This window comes from Rhinoderma darwinii, chromosome 5 (assembly GCF_050947455.1).
Source record: "Rhinoderma darwinii isolate aRhiDar2 chromosome 5, aRhiDar2.hap1, whole genome shotgun sequence".
NCBI classification, from domain to species: Eukaryota; Metazoa; Chordata; class Amphibia; order Anura; family Rhinodermatidae; genus Rhinoderma; species Rhinoderma darwinii.
In genome coordinates this window covers 143046541-143060107 of record NC_134691.1, presented here as the reverse complement: position 1 = coordinate 143060107, position 13567 = coordinate 143046541, and the positions used below count along the sequence as shown (strand labels likewise).

Below are 13567 nucleotides of genomic sequence, written 5' to 3'. Positions count from 1 at the left end.
TAGGTCGTCATCAGGCTCGTTGGGCATTGTCCTTCTCTTGATTTAATTTCTTTCTTCATTACCGACCAGCAGACCAGTTCGTTAAAGCTGATGCCTTATCTTGTTCCTTAAACTCCGAAGATCAGGTTCCAGATCCTCAATACATCATAGACCCCAGTTGCATTTTGCAGGTGGCGCCAGCCGAAGTTCTTCAAGGCCTCAAAACCGCTGACCAAGCGATATAGGGGAAGGCATTTTAGACATACCTTTTTTTCTCGGTCATGCAAGTTGCATAACTGAGAAACCAATATTTGATACCCACCCCTGCAAGTCCCACTCTCTGCTCTGAATGACATCTCTAGAGACTAATCAGAAGACTGCTAGAGCTGTCACTAAGAGCAGAGGGGTGTTGCTTGCAGCGTGCAGTGTAGGACCACTTGCATATCAAGTCCTGCCCTTGTGACACTTGTGATCAGCCCGCCGGGGGAATTGAACATTGTTTTCTCGGTCATGCAACTTACGTGACGGAAACAAAAGGTATGTTTAAAATGCCCTCCTCCTCCCTTTTATTGCTCTGTCAGTGGTTTTGAGGCTACCTTTAATATCCTCCTGGAAAAACTTTTGTTCTTTCTAACCTAAGTAAACACATTTTCCATTGGGGTCAGTCTTCTAAGTTCAATAGACACCCTGGAATACGGAAAACTCTGGATTCAGTCTCTCGTCACTAAAGGTAGCCTTTGTTGTCTCGGGACACTAAGAATTATGTTCCAGCTTGTTTCAAAGCTCCACATCAAAGGCCTGCAGGGATGCTTCATTACCTGTTCCTGACTCTCCCTGGACTCACATATCTATGGATTTTACTACCGATTTACCCAGTTCCTCTGGCAGTACCAGCTCTTGTCCTCATCATAGAAAGTAATTTATAGCGTCCTGCAGTTCTTTCTGACTTTTATATTTTTTATTTTTTTCTTATTTTGGGTTGATATTTTGGGGCTTTGTAATCAATTACTAGTTTTCCAAAGAATTATGGTCACAAGTTACAATGGTTTGAACTAACAATGGTCATCTTTAAACGAATTAATATTGTAACTTGAGGGGCCACTCTAACTGTACATTCTTTTCTCAATTTTAAATTTGCCTGCTGTTGGGAAATACCTTTTCGAGTTCTCTGGATGGCTTGTTTGTTATTACTCCCCCCACCAGTTGAGGATTTGAACTTCCAAGTGGCTATAAAAGATAGTTAATGGCTTAAAAGTGGGAAGTGCTGGAACATTATGTATGTTTGTAGCTGTGTTTGCTGCAGTTCTGTTACCTGCATTCCTAATTACTGCATTTATGCATGTTTGGCTTTACTGGCTTTGTCCTCCTGCTCCTGCCTTGTTACCAATTGCGCTTAATCCTCTCGGTCTGACGTCTCGTTCTACCTGCACAGTAGAGGGAACTCCTGGTTTTATTTCTCAGCTCAACGCTTGGTTTTTGTCTTTGGTGTTGTCCCTGATTTTCCTTACATCTGCAGTTACTGAAGATTTGCCTGTCATGACCAATGCCTGTCTTTCCAAGGGCAAAAGTTTTATATGCCTCAAAAAATGGTCAGCCTGCAGTACAGGCTCTTGACACCAGGTGGTGCCCAACATCCCAGTAAGCTCCAGAGGCTAAAAGATTTCTGTTTTGGTCCTGAGGGATGAGCATTACTATAACCTTTTTAAAATTCTGATACAAGGAACAATTTTTTTTTAAGTCAGACAGTCAATATAAAATACATTGGATACTATCAACAACATAAAACTGGGACAACAGCACTTCATGTCAAATCATATAGCAATCGGTGTTCCTGCACTATCCACAGGAGTCCAGAATTATTTATTTTTTATTGATCATAATGAAGTTGGACTTGTTAGGCATCTGTCATTATATGTCTTGTATTTTGTTGTCTAAAACGGCTCAATTTCTATATTTCTTTATTATGTTTCCATTGAATATGTGTAGAGTATAAGGAAAATATTATGTACTCATTGAATAGTAAAATACAATAAGGCTAATTTCTATTTTTGGCCGTTTTCACGGCCCGATGGCCCCATAGAAGTCAATGGATCAGTTTTTAATTGCCGTTTTTCAGAAATCAATTCTTGTGATGGCCGTTAAAAGCTGATGCTGGCCCTTACAAGAGGACTCCCCAGTCACAGCGTTACTTTAAGCTCTGGGTCTGAGAAGGCCGTTGATGTCATTGTCCATATATGGACAGTGATGTCAGGGCTTTCAAATATGGAGTCCCCAACCAGGGCATTGCAAGCTCTGGCCAGGGACTCCTGTCTTGGGAAAGTCTTGACGTCACTGTACATATATGAATCGTGACGTCAGTGACTCCTCCAGGAGTAGAATCCCCGGCCAGAGCGTTGCCGATTCTTCGGCCGGGGGTTCCGCTGATAGAGGGATCCCATGTCCAGGAGCAGAATACCCGGCAAGAGCATTGCCGATGGTCTGGCCGGGGATTACGCTCCTAGAGGGAGTCCCTGACATCACTGTCTATATATGTACAGTGACATCAGGGGCTCCTCCAGGAGCGAAATCCCCGGAAAGGGTGTCGGCAACGCTCTGGCTCGGTACTCTGCTCCTAGAGGGAGCCCTAATGGCGCTTTCTACAAAGGGGTGTAGTGCTATCTACTGGGTGGGGTGTGTGTGGCGCTATCTACAGGGGGTGTGTGGTGTTATCTTGAAGAGGGATATGGCAATATATGGGCAATATCTACAAAGCACACTGTGGCGTTATCTACCTGGGCACTGTAGAACTATGGATGACAAACGGCCATTAAAAACGGTCAGACAGACTTAAAATGGATGAGAATTTGGAGACACTGATGCAAAACGGCCAAGAAAAACTGACAGTTGATCGGTTTTCAATGGCCATTTTTTTTCACTGTCGTGTAAACATAGCCTAAATGCTAACTGGTGTGCCAACATTTTAATACCCTAATAATAAATTCTGTGCATATTAGATTGGACAATAATGCTAACCATTCCAAAAATGCTTTTTTTTTTCTTCAGTGTAGCAATACACATCTAAGAAGGCCAACTAGAAGTAGTGCTTATATTTTCAAACTTCTTAAAGATATGTGCACTAGAACAACATACTGTATTTGTATAAAAATATTTATTATATGCCTTATTTTTGTAGCCATTTTAATCCAGGCTGAAAAAAGAAAAAAGAGCCCAGGAGGTAAGACTTTGTGCAGTTGATGCCTGTGAAATGCTTCACTGTGCTATGGGATAGCACGCTGACTCTTTAATTTCTAGGGGGCCAAGCACATTTCCATCTAGTGGTTTTACCAAAAACCAAACCGGTACTATTCCAGGGTTTACCAGGAATTGTTTTGGTCGGCCATTCGATTCATTATGTTATGTCCTATTAATTTATGTGCCTTTTCACTCACCTTGACCATTGATGTAAATGGAGCGCACACTGTTGAATATACCTATGATGTGTGCAACAATTAATTTATGAAAAAACTAATTCCTTGTTGACTGTGTGAAAATTACATGCCCACTCCAAAATCAGTGATGAAATAACGCAATACACAGGTGGTGATTTCCGTACATTTCTTACGTGATAAAATCTTTCACACTCCTCTGAATGTAGACTTACAGTACATTTTATAGTGACACCATTGTTTCTTTTTTTAGAGAGCGATATTAGATCAGGAGCTTAGAGAAAGGTGGCAAAAATCTCAAGATCCCAATCAAATTCTGTCACTACAGCCTATGAGAACACGAGAAGAACAAAGTCAGGGACAAAGTCCATCGCCTTCAGTAAGAACTGTAGAATCGTGGTGTGAGTGTGGTAAATGTATGAATTTGCCTACTGAAGAGGAATGCGTCTGTTGTCAAGATCAGGGCCGCCATCAGGGGGGTATTAGGGGTACTCCTGTAGGGGGCCCGGCCAAACTTAATTGAAAGTTGGGCCCGGCAACCGCCGCGACTTGCCTTTGGTAGAAAAAAACAGGCCCCTGCAATGGGGCCTGTTTTTTTCACCAAAACAATGTCGTGAGCTGCTGGCCCCCCTCTCGTGAAACACCGCCGTGAGCTGCGGGCCCCCCTCTCATCACCGCCGCGAAACACCGCCCGCTTGCGCGCGAACGAGCGACCGCGCGCGAACGACCGCAAGCGCGCTCGCCCACGCGCGAACGACCAGGCGCGCCGCCGAGAGGGAGGCGGTGCGCCCGCAACACAAGATCTAGGGGGAAGGACAGCCACACTGGACAGCGGCGCAGTCTACTTACCTGCTGGCCCGCCTCCTCCTCGTCCGCCTCCGACTCTGCCTCCTCGTCCGACTCCGCCTCCTCCTCCTTCTCCAGAGCGTGGCTGCGTAAGGAGAGGGGGAGGAGTCTAGTTGTTGCGCGGCGGCAGTTCTACAATCCCCGCCATTTTCTGGAGCCTGGAGGTGAAGGACGACATCTGGACCGAAGACATCGCCTGACGAGGACTGGAGTGGGAGCAGCTCTTCTGACACGGTGAGTAAAGTGTCTCAAAGTGCTGTTTATGTATGGCCCTGTTCACACAGAGTATTTTGCAGGCCGAAAAAATCTGCCAGATTTTGACCTGCCCACACTATCTTGCCGCGTTTTTTGCTGCGTTTTTTGCCCGCGGCGATTGAGGACAACAGACAAAAAACGCAGGGAAAATGCATTTTCTGCCTCCCATTGATTTCGATGGGAGGTCAGAGGCAGAACCGCGGCAAGAAAGGACGTGCTACTTTTTCTTTTTTCTGCGACTGGCTCCCATTGATTTCAGATTAAATCAATGGGAGGCGGTTTTGGAAGTTGTTTGGTGCTGATTCTGACGCAGTGTCCGAGTCAATATCAAGGCCCAAAAACTCTGTGAACTGGGCCTTATTGTTAGGGCTTATTCAGACGAACGTGTAATACGTCCGTGCAACGTGCGTGATTTTCAGGCGCCTCGCACGGACCTATGTTAGTCTATGGGGCCGTGCGGACTGTCAGTGATTTTCACGCAGCGTGTGTCCGTGTGTCCGCTGCGTAAAACTCACGACATGTCCGATATTTGTGCATTGTTCGCGCATCACGCACCCATTGAAGTCACGCCCAGCACTTCCGCAGCCGTATAAACTATGAATGAAAACAGAAATGCACCACGTGCTACAAACATACAAACAGAGTGTCATAATGATGGCGGCTGCGTGAAAATCACACAGCCGCGCATCATACGCTGCTGTCACACGGAGCTGTTATGGACATTTTGCATGCGCAAAACGCCACGTTTTTGCGCACGCAAAAAGCACACGCTCGTGTAAATCCGGCCTTAGGGTAGGAACACACTAGGCATGAACACTGCGGATTTTATGCAACACATTTTATTGTGGAAAATCCGCAGCGTATCACAGTCGCAGCAGAGTGGATGAGGTTTGAACAAATCTCATCCACACGCTGCAAAAAAAATGGACCTGCAGTGTGGCTTTTTAAGCCGCAGCACGTCAATTTATTCTGTGGAATCGCTGCTCCTTTGTTGCGGAAATGCTGCGGTTCTGCCGCAAAAATCACAAAAGAGAAAAAAAAAAGGTACTTTTTTACATTTATAAAAAAGTTTAGACTTACCCCGGCCGTAGTCCTGGTGACACGATCCTCTATTCTTAGCGCAGCCCGGCCTCCTGTCATGACGTTTCATACCATGTGACTGCTGCGGCAGTCACATGGTCTACAGCGTCATCCCAGGAGGCGGGGCTACGTTCAGAAGAGAGAGACGCGTCACTTAAACTACGGCCGGGGCAAGTCTAAACTTTTTTTTCCCTGCAGGATTCCCGCAGCGGACACGCCTCACGAAACCTGCTCCACTATTTGGTGCGGTTTTGCTGTCGGAATTCCCTGCGGCTACCGGGGCAGATAAGCTGTGTAGTTTTACTCAGCATATCCGCCTAGTGTGTCCCTTATGATGTCGCTCCTGGAGCTGCTGCCGGTCTCTAAATAGGCAGTTGGTCCAGTAGAATTTGGAATTATTTTTTTTTGTGAACCAGCTTAAAAAAATACAAAACTTTTGTGTTAGGGCCTGTTCACATCACCGTTCGCTTCCGCTCCGGGGTTCCGTCTGAGGTTTCCGTCGGGTGAACCCCGCAACGGAAAGTGAAAGTGACAGCACAGCATCCGTTTCAGTCACCATTGATCTCAATGGTGACGGAAACATCGCTAATGGTTTCCGTTCGTCACCATTCCGGCTGGTTTTCGGACGGAATCAATAGCGTAGTCGACTGACGGAACCCCGGAATGGAAGCGAACGGTGATGTGAACAGGCCCTAACACAAAAGTTTTGTATTTTTTTAAGCTGGTTCACAAAAAAATATAATTCCAAATTCTACTGGACCAACTGCCTATTTAGAGACCGGCAGCAGCTCCAGGAGCGACATCATAAGGGACACACTAGGCGGATATGCTGAGTAAAACTACACAGCTTATCTGCCCCGGTAGCCTCAGGGAATTCCGACAGCAAAACCGCACCAAATAGTGGCTCAGGTTTCGTGAGGCGTGTCCGCTGCGGGAATCCTGCAGGGAAAAAAAGTTTAGACTTGCCCCGGCCGTAGTCCTAGTGACGCATCTCTCTCTTCTGAACGTAGCCCCGCCTCCTGGGATGACGCTGTAGACCATGTGACTGCTGCAGCAGTCACATGGGATGAAACGTCAAGACAGGAGGCGGGGCTGCGCTAAGAATAGAGGATCGCGTCACCAGGACTACGGCCGGGGCAAGTCTAAACTTTTTTATAAATTTAAAAAAGTGCCTTTTTTTTTTTCTCATTTGAGATTTTTGCGGCAGAACCGCAGCATTTCCGCAACAAAGGAGCAGCGATTCTGCAGAATAAATTGACATGCTGCGGCTTAAAAAGCCACACTGCAGGTCCATTTTTTTTGCAGCGTGTGGATGAGATTTGTTTAAACCTCATCCACTCTGCTGCGACTGTGAAACGCTGCGGATTTTCCACAATAAAATGTGTTGCATAAAATCTGCAGTGTTCATGTCTAGTGTGTTCCTACCCAAAGGCCGGATTTACACGAGCGTGTGCTTTTTTGCGTGCGCAAAAACATGGCGTTTTGCGCATGCAAAAGGTCCATAACAGCTCCGCGTGGCTGCGTGATTTTCGCGCAGCCGCCATCATTATGACACTCTGTATGTTTGTAGCACGTGGTGCTTTTCTGTTTTCATTCATAGTTTATACTGCTGCGGAAGCGCTGGGCGTGATTTTCACGCACCCATTGACTTCAATTGGTGCGTGATGCGCGAACAATGCACAAATATCGGACATGTCGTGAGTTTTACGCAGCGGACTCACGCTGCGTGAAAATCACTGACAGTCCGCACGGCCCCATAGAGTAACATAGGTCCGTGCGAGGCGCGTGAAAATCATGGGCGTTGCACGGATGTATTACACGTTCGTCTGAATAAGCCCTAACAATAAGGCCCAGTTCACAGAGTTTTTGGGCCTTGATATTGACTCGGACACTGCGTCAGAATCAGCACCAAAAAACTTCCAAAACCGCCTCCCATTGATTTAATCTGAAATCAATGGGAGCCAGTCGCGGAAAAAAGAAAAAGCAGCACGTCCTTTCTTGCCGCGGTTCTGCCTCTGACCTCCCATTTAAATCAATGGGAGGCAGAAAATGTATTTTTCCCTGCGTTTTTTGTCTGCTGTCATCAATCGCCGCGGGCAAAAAACTCGGCAAGATAGTGTGGGCAGGTCAAAATCTGCCTCAAAATTCGGTGCGCGGTTCCAGGCGGTCGCCGGTGCGCATGCGCGGGAGTTTGCGGGTGCGCGCGATCGGTCGCACGGGCGGCAGTGTTTGACGGCCCCCATGCTACCCAGGGCCGCCATCAGGGGCGGTCAGGGCTGCCATCAGGAATTTCTGGGCCCCATACTGCCAATGAGTCTAGGCCCCGCCCCCCTCATTATTAGGAGGGGGGGTGAAATGTAAAGGGGCGGGAGGTAGGGCACATTAAAAAGAAAACTCTTTGGAGGAGAAGGGCAGAGACAGGAGGTGGGTGTCGGAGGGCAAAGGGGAGAGACTAAGTGTCAGGGCTGGGAGAACTGAAGGTAGCAGTGGTAGCCAGGGGGGAGACGCAACCTCACAGGGGCTCTGTGGAGTGACAGGGAAGAGACAAGAGACAGCGGCTCTGTGGGGGGCAAAAAGGGAAAGTGTGTGTGTGTGTATAGAATCTGTCAGGGTGTAGGAGGGCAATATAAACAAAAATCATTGCACTGAAGCCCTATACACAGCAGAGTCACTCACCAAAATGTAGTCCCTAAGATCTCCCACCGCCACAGGCATGCCTGGATGATGCTTTTGCATTCTCTTCACACGCTGCACACACGTTATCTGTGTAAAAACCACACAACAAAATTAATTCAGACACCAAACCAGAAAAAAATTCAGATCCTAGACCAGACCTGTTAGGTAATTCAGACACCTTTCCACCAGAACCCTACCTGTGGCCAGAGTTTAGCATTTAGACTTTTATCTACAGGGGAGTGTGTGTGGCGCTATCTACAGGGGGGCTGTGTGTGGAGCTATTTACAGGGGGGCTGTGTGTGGAGCTATTTACAGGGGGTTGTGTGTGGCACTATCTACAGGGGGGTGTGGCACTATCTACAGGGGGGGTGTGGCACTATCTACAGGGGGGGTGTGGCACTATCTACAGGGGGGGTGTGGGGCACTATCTACAGGGGGGGTGTGTGGCACTATCTACAGGGGGGGTGTGTGGCGCTATCTACAGGGGGTGTGGAGCGCTATTTACAGGGGGCTGTGTGTAGCGCTATCTACAGGGGGCTGTGTGTAGCGCTATCTACAGGGGGCTGTGTGTGGCGCTATCTGCAGGGGTGGGTGTGGCGCTATCTACAGGGTGGGTGTGGCGCTATCTACATGGGATTGTGTGGCGCTATCTACATGGGATTGTGTGGTGCTATCTACAGGGGGCAGTGTGTGGCACTATCTACAGGGGAGTGTGTGTGTGGCGCTATCTACAGGGGGTATGTTCGGCGCTAACTACAGGGGAGTGTGTGGCACTCTCTACAGGGGAGTCCAGTCCAGGAGGAGACCCTGACCTCACTGTCCATATATGGACAGTGACCTCAGGGGCTACTTCTAGGAGAGGAATCCCCGGCCAGAGTGTCGGCTCCTGGATGGGTGAATGGCAGAGCAGGAAGCTGATACTTTCCTGCTCTGCCATAGTATTCAATTGTATCTGCATCCTGTGGACGCAGATACAATTGAATATGGCAGTGGCTGAGACACGTCTGGGACAGTAATTTGCCGGGACTGCCTCTGTAGATTCAGGACAGTCCCTGCAAATTCAGGACTGTTGCTAACTATGCCTCCGGTATAAGCTTTCTCCCCCTACCCAGGTATACTCTCTCCTTCCTCTACCCCTCCCCATGTATAATTTCTCCCCTCCCTTCAGATATCATCACTTTTCACCCAATTATTACCCCCCCCCCCACCATTGTATAATGCCTCCTCCAGTGGAGGGATGTCACGATACCAGAATTTGGACTTCGGTACCGATGCTTTGTGTAGTATTGCGATTTCGATACCAAAGCGATACTTTGCCAACAGTAATAAAAAACCAAAACAGTTCTTCCATTTCTGATGTGAGGCGCGAGGTGCGATGGTAAATTTAACCTCCACGTGCCTCACATTAATAGTAATTAACCTCATCATGTTCCTCAATTATAATGGGTTAATGTGTAAGGTACATGATGGGGTTAATTACTATTAATGTGAGGCACATGGAGGTTAAATTCATCATCACACCTCGCCTCACATTATTAAGTGAAAGAAGTTTTTATTTTATTTTTTACAGTATACACATCATAAATGACGCAAAAAAATTGTTGTGCAGGTTATTACGGCCGCGCCATTACTGAATATGTGAATATTTTATGTATTGAGACTTATTTTAATGTGTTTTGTAAAAAAGGTGTATGTGTATTTTTTTTAAATTTAACATTACTTTATGTTTTTACTTTATTTTTTAAACTTTAATGTACTGGTATATATCTATATACGGATAGTACACAGGCAGTTGTTAGGACAGACCTGAGTATGCCCTAACAGGAAATATGGTAAGACAGCCCTGGGGTGCTTCATTGGACCCTGGGCTGTCTGCCCATATATGGTATGTCCCTCAATCGCGTCACAGGGATTCCTGTGATGCGATCCAAGGGGCATCCCCCCCTTCTTATTTTCCCCTGAATGCTGCAGTCAGCTTTGATCGCAGCATTCAGGGGAATAGCGGCGGAGATGAGAGGTTTCTTTGATCTCTGCCTTTATAGAGTGGGACTGCGGCTGTGTAATACAACCATTGCTCCGCCCCGCATGTGGTCAGCACGAGGTGATGCGGGCGGCGCTGCACTAATGAGCGGCGGTTCAGGCACTGAAGACAGAAGATGTGGGGGTGTTTTGTAGTGCGCCCGCCATGTTCTGTTTTCAGTGCCGCCGCTCATTAGTGCATCACATAATCCTGGCGGCGCGCACATGTCAGGACTCCGGAGCAGGGCCGTGACTGTATTACACAGCCGCAGCTCCGCTCTCATACATTCATGTATTACAATATTGAGCTGTGCGGCCGCACAGCTTAGTATCGAAATACATGAAATAACGGTATCGAACCGTTTGGGGGTGCACGGTATCGAAGTTTTGATGCATCGTGCATCCCTACTCAAGTGCCATCCTCCCTCCATTATTATCTCCTTCCCACTCTAGCATAATTTCCCTCCCTACCCAATGCCATCTCCCTGCCCCATTATCATCTCCCTGCCCCCATTATCATCTCCCTGCCCCCATTATCATCTCCCTGCCCCATTATCATCTCCCTGCCCCCATTATCATCTCCCTGCCCCCATTATCATCTCCCTGCCCCCATTATCATCTCCCTGCCCCCATTATCATCTCCCTGCCCCATTATCATCTCCCTGCCCCATTATCATCTCCCTGCCCCATTATCATCTCCCTGCCCCCATTATCATCTCCCTGCCCCATTATCATCTCCCTGCCCCATTATCATCTCCCTGCCCCATTATCATCTCCCTGCCCCAGTATCATCTCCCTGCCCCATTATCATCTCCCTGCCCCATTATCATCTCCCTGCCCCATTATCATCTCCCTGCCCCATTATCATCTCCCTGCCCCATTATCATCTCCCTGCCCCATTATCATCTCCCTGCCCCATTATCATCTCCCTGCCCCATTATCATCTCCCTGCCCCCATTATCATCTCCCTGCCCCCATTATCATCTCCCTGCCCCCATTATCATCTCCCTGCCCCATTATCATCTCCCAGCCCCCATTATCATCTCCCTGCCCCATTATCATCTCCCTGCCCCATTAACATCTCCCTGCCCCCATTATCATCTCCCTGCCCCCCATTATCATCTCCCTGCCCCCATTATCATCTCCCTGCCCCCATTATCATCTCCCTGCCCCCATTATCATCTCCCTGCCCCCATTATCATCTCCCTGCCCCCATTATCATCTCCCTGCCCCCATTATCATCTCCCTGCCTCCATTATCATCTCCCTGCCCCCCATTATCATCTCCCTGCTACCATTATCATCTCCCTGCCCCATTATCATCTCCCTGCCCCCATTATCTCCCTGCCCCCATTATCATCTCCCTGCCCCCATTATCATCTCCCTCCCCCATTATCTCCCTGCCCCCATTATCATCTCCCTGCCCCCATTATCATCTAACTCTACCCCATCCCCATAGAAAGCAAAAATCTTCCCCACGTCTGTATTAGTTTACACTGCAGCATAGGATTGTATCACTATCAGCTCCAGGACGGCTCTTTTCTCCTGTCTTGTGTAAACAGAGGGAGAAGACAGGTTTATTGCCACATGTTACACAGGACGGGAGATAAGAGCCGTAGAGCTGATACAATCCTATGCTGCGGTGTTAACATAATACAGACGTGGGTAAGATATTTACTTTCTATGGGGGCAGGAGGAGATTTTTTCAGGAGGCTTCGGGCAGCAGCAGCCGGACACAGACATAACTCAGTACTCACTGTGTCTGAGGAAGAAGACGACGACGACTGCTGCTGCTGCTGGACGTATCCTCCGAGGCTGAGCTCATAACTCCCGCTGCTGTGATGTCTCCACCCCTTGTCTCCTCCCCACACGCTGTCACGCTGTTGTGGAGGAGGAGGGGCGGGCACATCTCACTCTCCAGCGGGCCCTTACGGTTTTATTCTGATGTAATGAACGGGCCCCTGCTTCGTGATGGGACCTGTTCCTTTCACCGAAATGAAATCGTAAGAGCCACACTGCCGTGAGTATATTCATTCCAGCGGCAGAGTGCGGGCCCCTTTTTTTAAAAATTTATGCCCGGGCCCCTCACTGCAGTACCCCCAGTACCCCCCTGATGGCGGCCCTGGGGGCGGTATTAGGGGTACTAATGTGAGAGGCCCGGCCAAACCTAATTGAAAGGGGGGCTCGCAGCTCATGACATTCTTTTTGTGAAAAAAACGGGCCCCATTGCAGGGGCCTGTTTTTTTTCTACCAAAGGCAAGTTGCGGCAGTTTGCCGGGCCCCCCTTTCAATTAGGTTTGGCCGGGCCTCTCACATCAGTACCCCTAATACCCCCCCTGATGGCGGCCCTGGGTACCAGGCGGTGCCACGGTAGGGGGGCCCAGAAAATTTAGCTGTAGGGGGCCCTGAAATTCCTGATGGCGGCCCTGGTCAAGATATACGCAATGTGATCAACAAAGTGGAAGAGGAAGATGAGCCTATGCCATGCATTACAGAGCACCCTACTTTTATTGACAGATGTCTCGACAAGGACAAACTAACCCTCTGTGAAATGTATCAATGTTTTGGTCCAACACATCCAGCACCAATGGATAACATGTAAGGACATTATTTTGTGACATTACTTGATACCTATGGTATTGTCATTTTTGCATGATGCAATTGTGAACATAGCCTTATGCCTGTAATATATATTTTATTTTTTATTTTGACCTGCATGCATGTGGCTAATATATGTGTCAGCCCAAATTCTTATGTGGTTAGTGTAAGACTAGCAGTAAATTTTGGATCGTGTTACACGCTGCAATCAACCGATGTGTCGCCACAGCCTTTGCGAGCTCTTATGTTTTCAGATTCTAATGTTAAGAATATGACCATGTTAGGGGTGACAGTATAAGATTGCCCTCTATACTGTACAAATGTGAATGCCTAAAATGTTTATATAGCACTTTTAATCAAGAAAGTTTTTAATCCTGTACAGGTCGTTACGGAAGGTAGCTTACAGAATTTTCACGATGTGGGTTCACGGTTACCTAGGACCAAAAAACCGGCGGAGCATACCAGCATGTGCTGTCCGTAAAGTCAGAGAAATCTTTCCAGAAGAAAACCACCGATACGTTGGTTTCACACAAGCCACTGTCTATAATGCTTCTGAAATGGCTGATTTTTGAAATTTGTTGGTTGTTTAATTTCCTATGTTTTTATTTTACAATAAAAAAAATTTGATCAAACACTGTTACTTTTTGAGATCATGAAAATTATTGTTTATTTTTTAGAACATAGTAACAC

The 13567-nt window shown here is 47.6% G+C and overlaps 1 long non-coding RNA gene across 3 annotated transcripts in view; it reads left to right on the top strand.

The window, feature by feature from the left end:
- LOC142651635 (uncharacterized) overlaps nucleotides 1-13457 on the top strand; it is a 54751-nt gene extending 41294 nt beyond the window's left edge. For 2 of the 3 annotated variants that reach the window (XR_012847662.1, XR_012847661.1), the window contains exons 2-5: nucleotides 3152-3193; nucleotides 3658-3783; nucleotides 12797-12877; nucleotides 13260-13457. This is a non-coding gene — a long non-coding RNA (uncharacterized LOC142651635). The remainder of the gene's footprint in view (nucleotides 1-3151; nucleotides 3194-3657; nucleotides 3784-12796; nucleotides 12878-13259) is intronic. The other variant, XR_012847660.1, reaches the window with a different exon arrangement.
- Nucleotides 13458-13567: the final 110 nt, after the last annotated feature.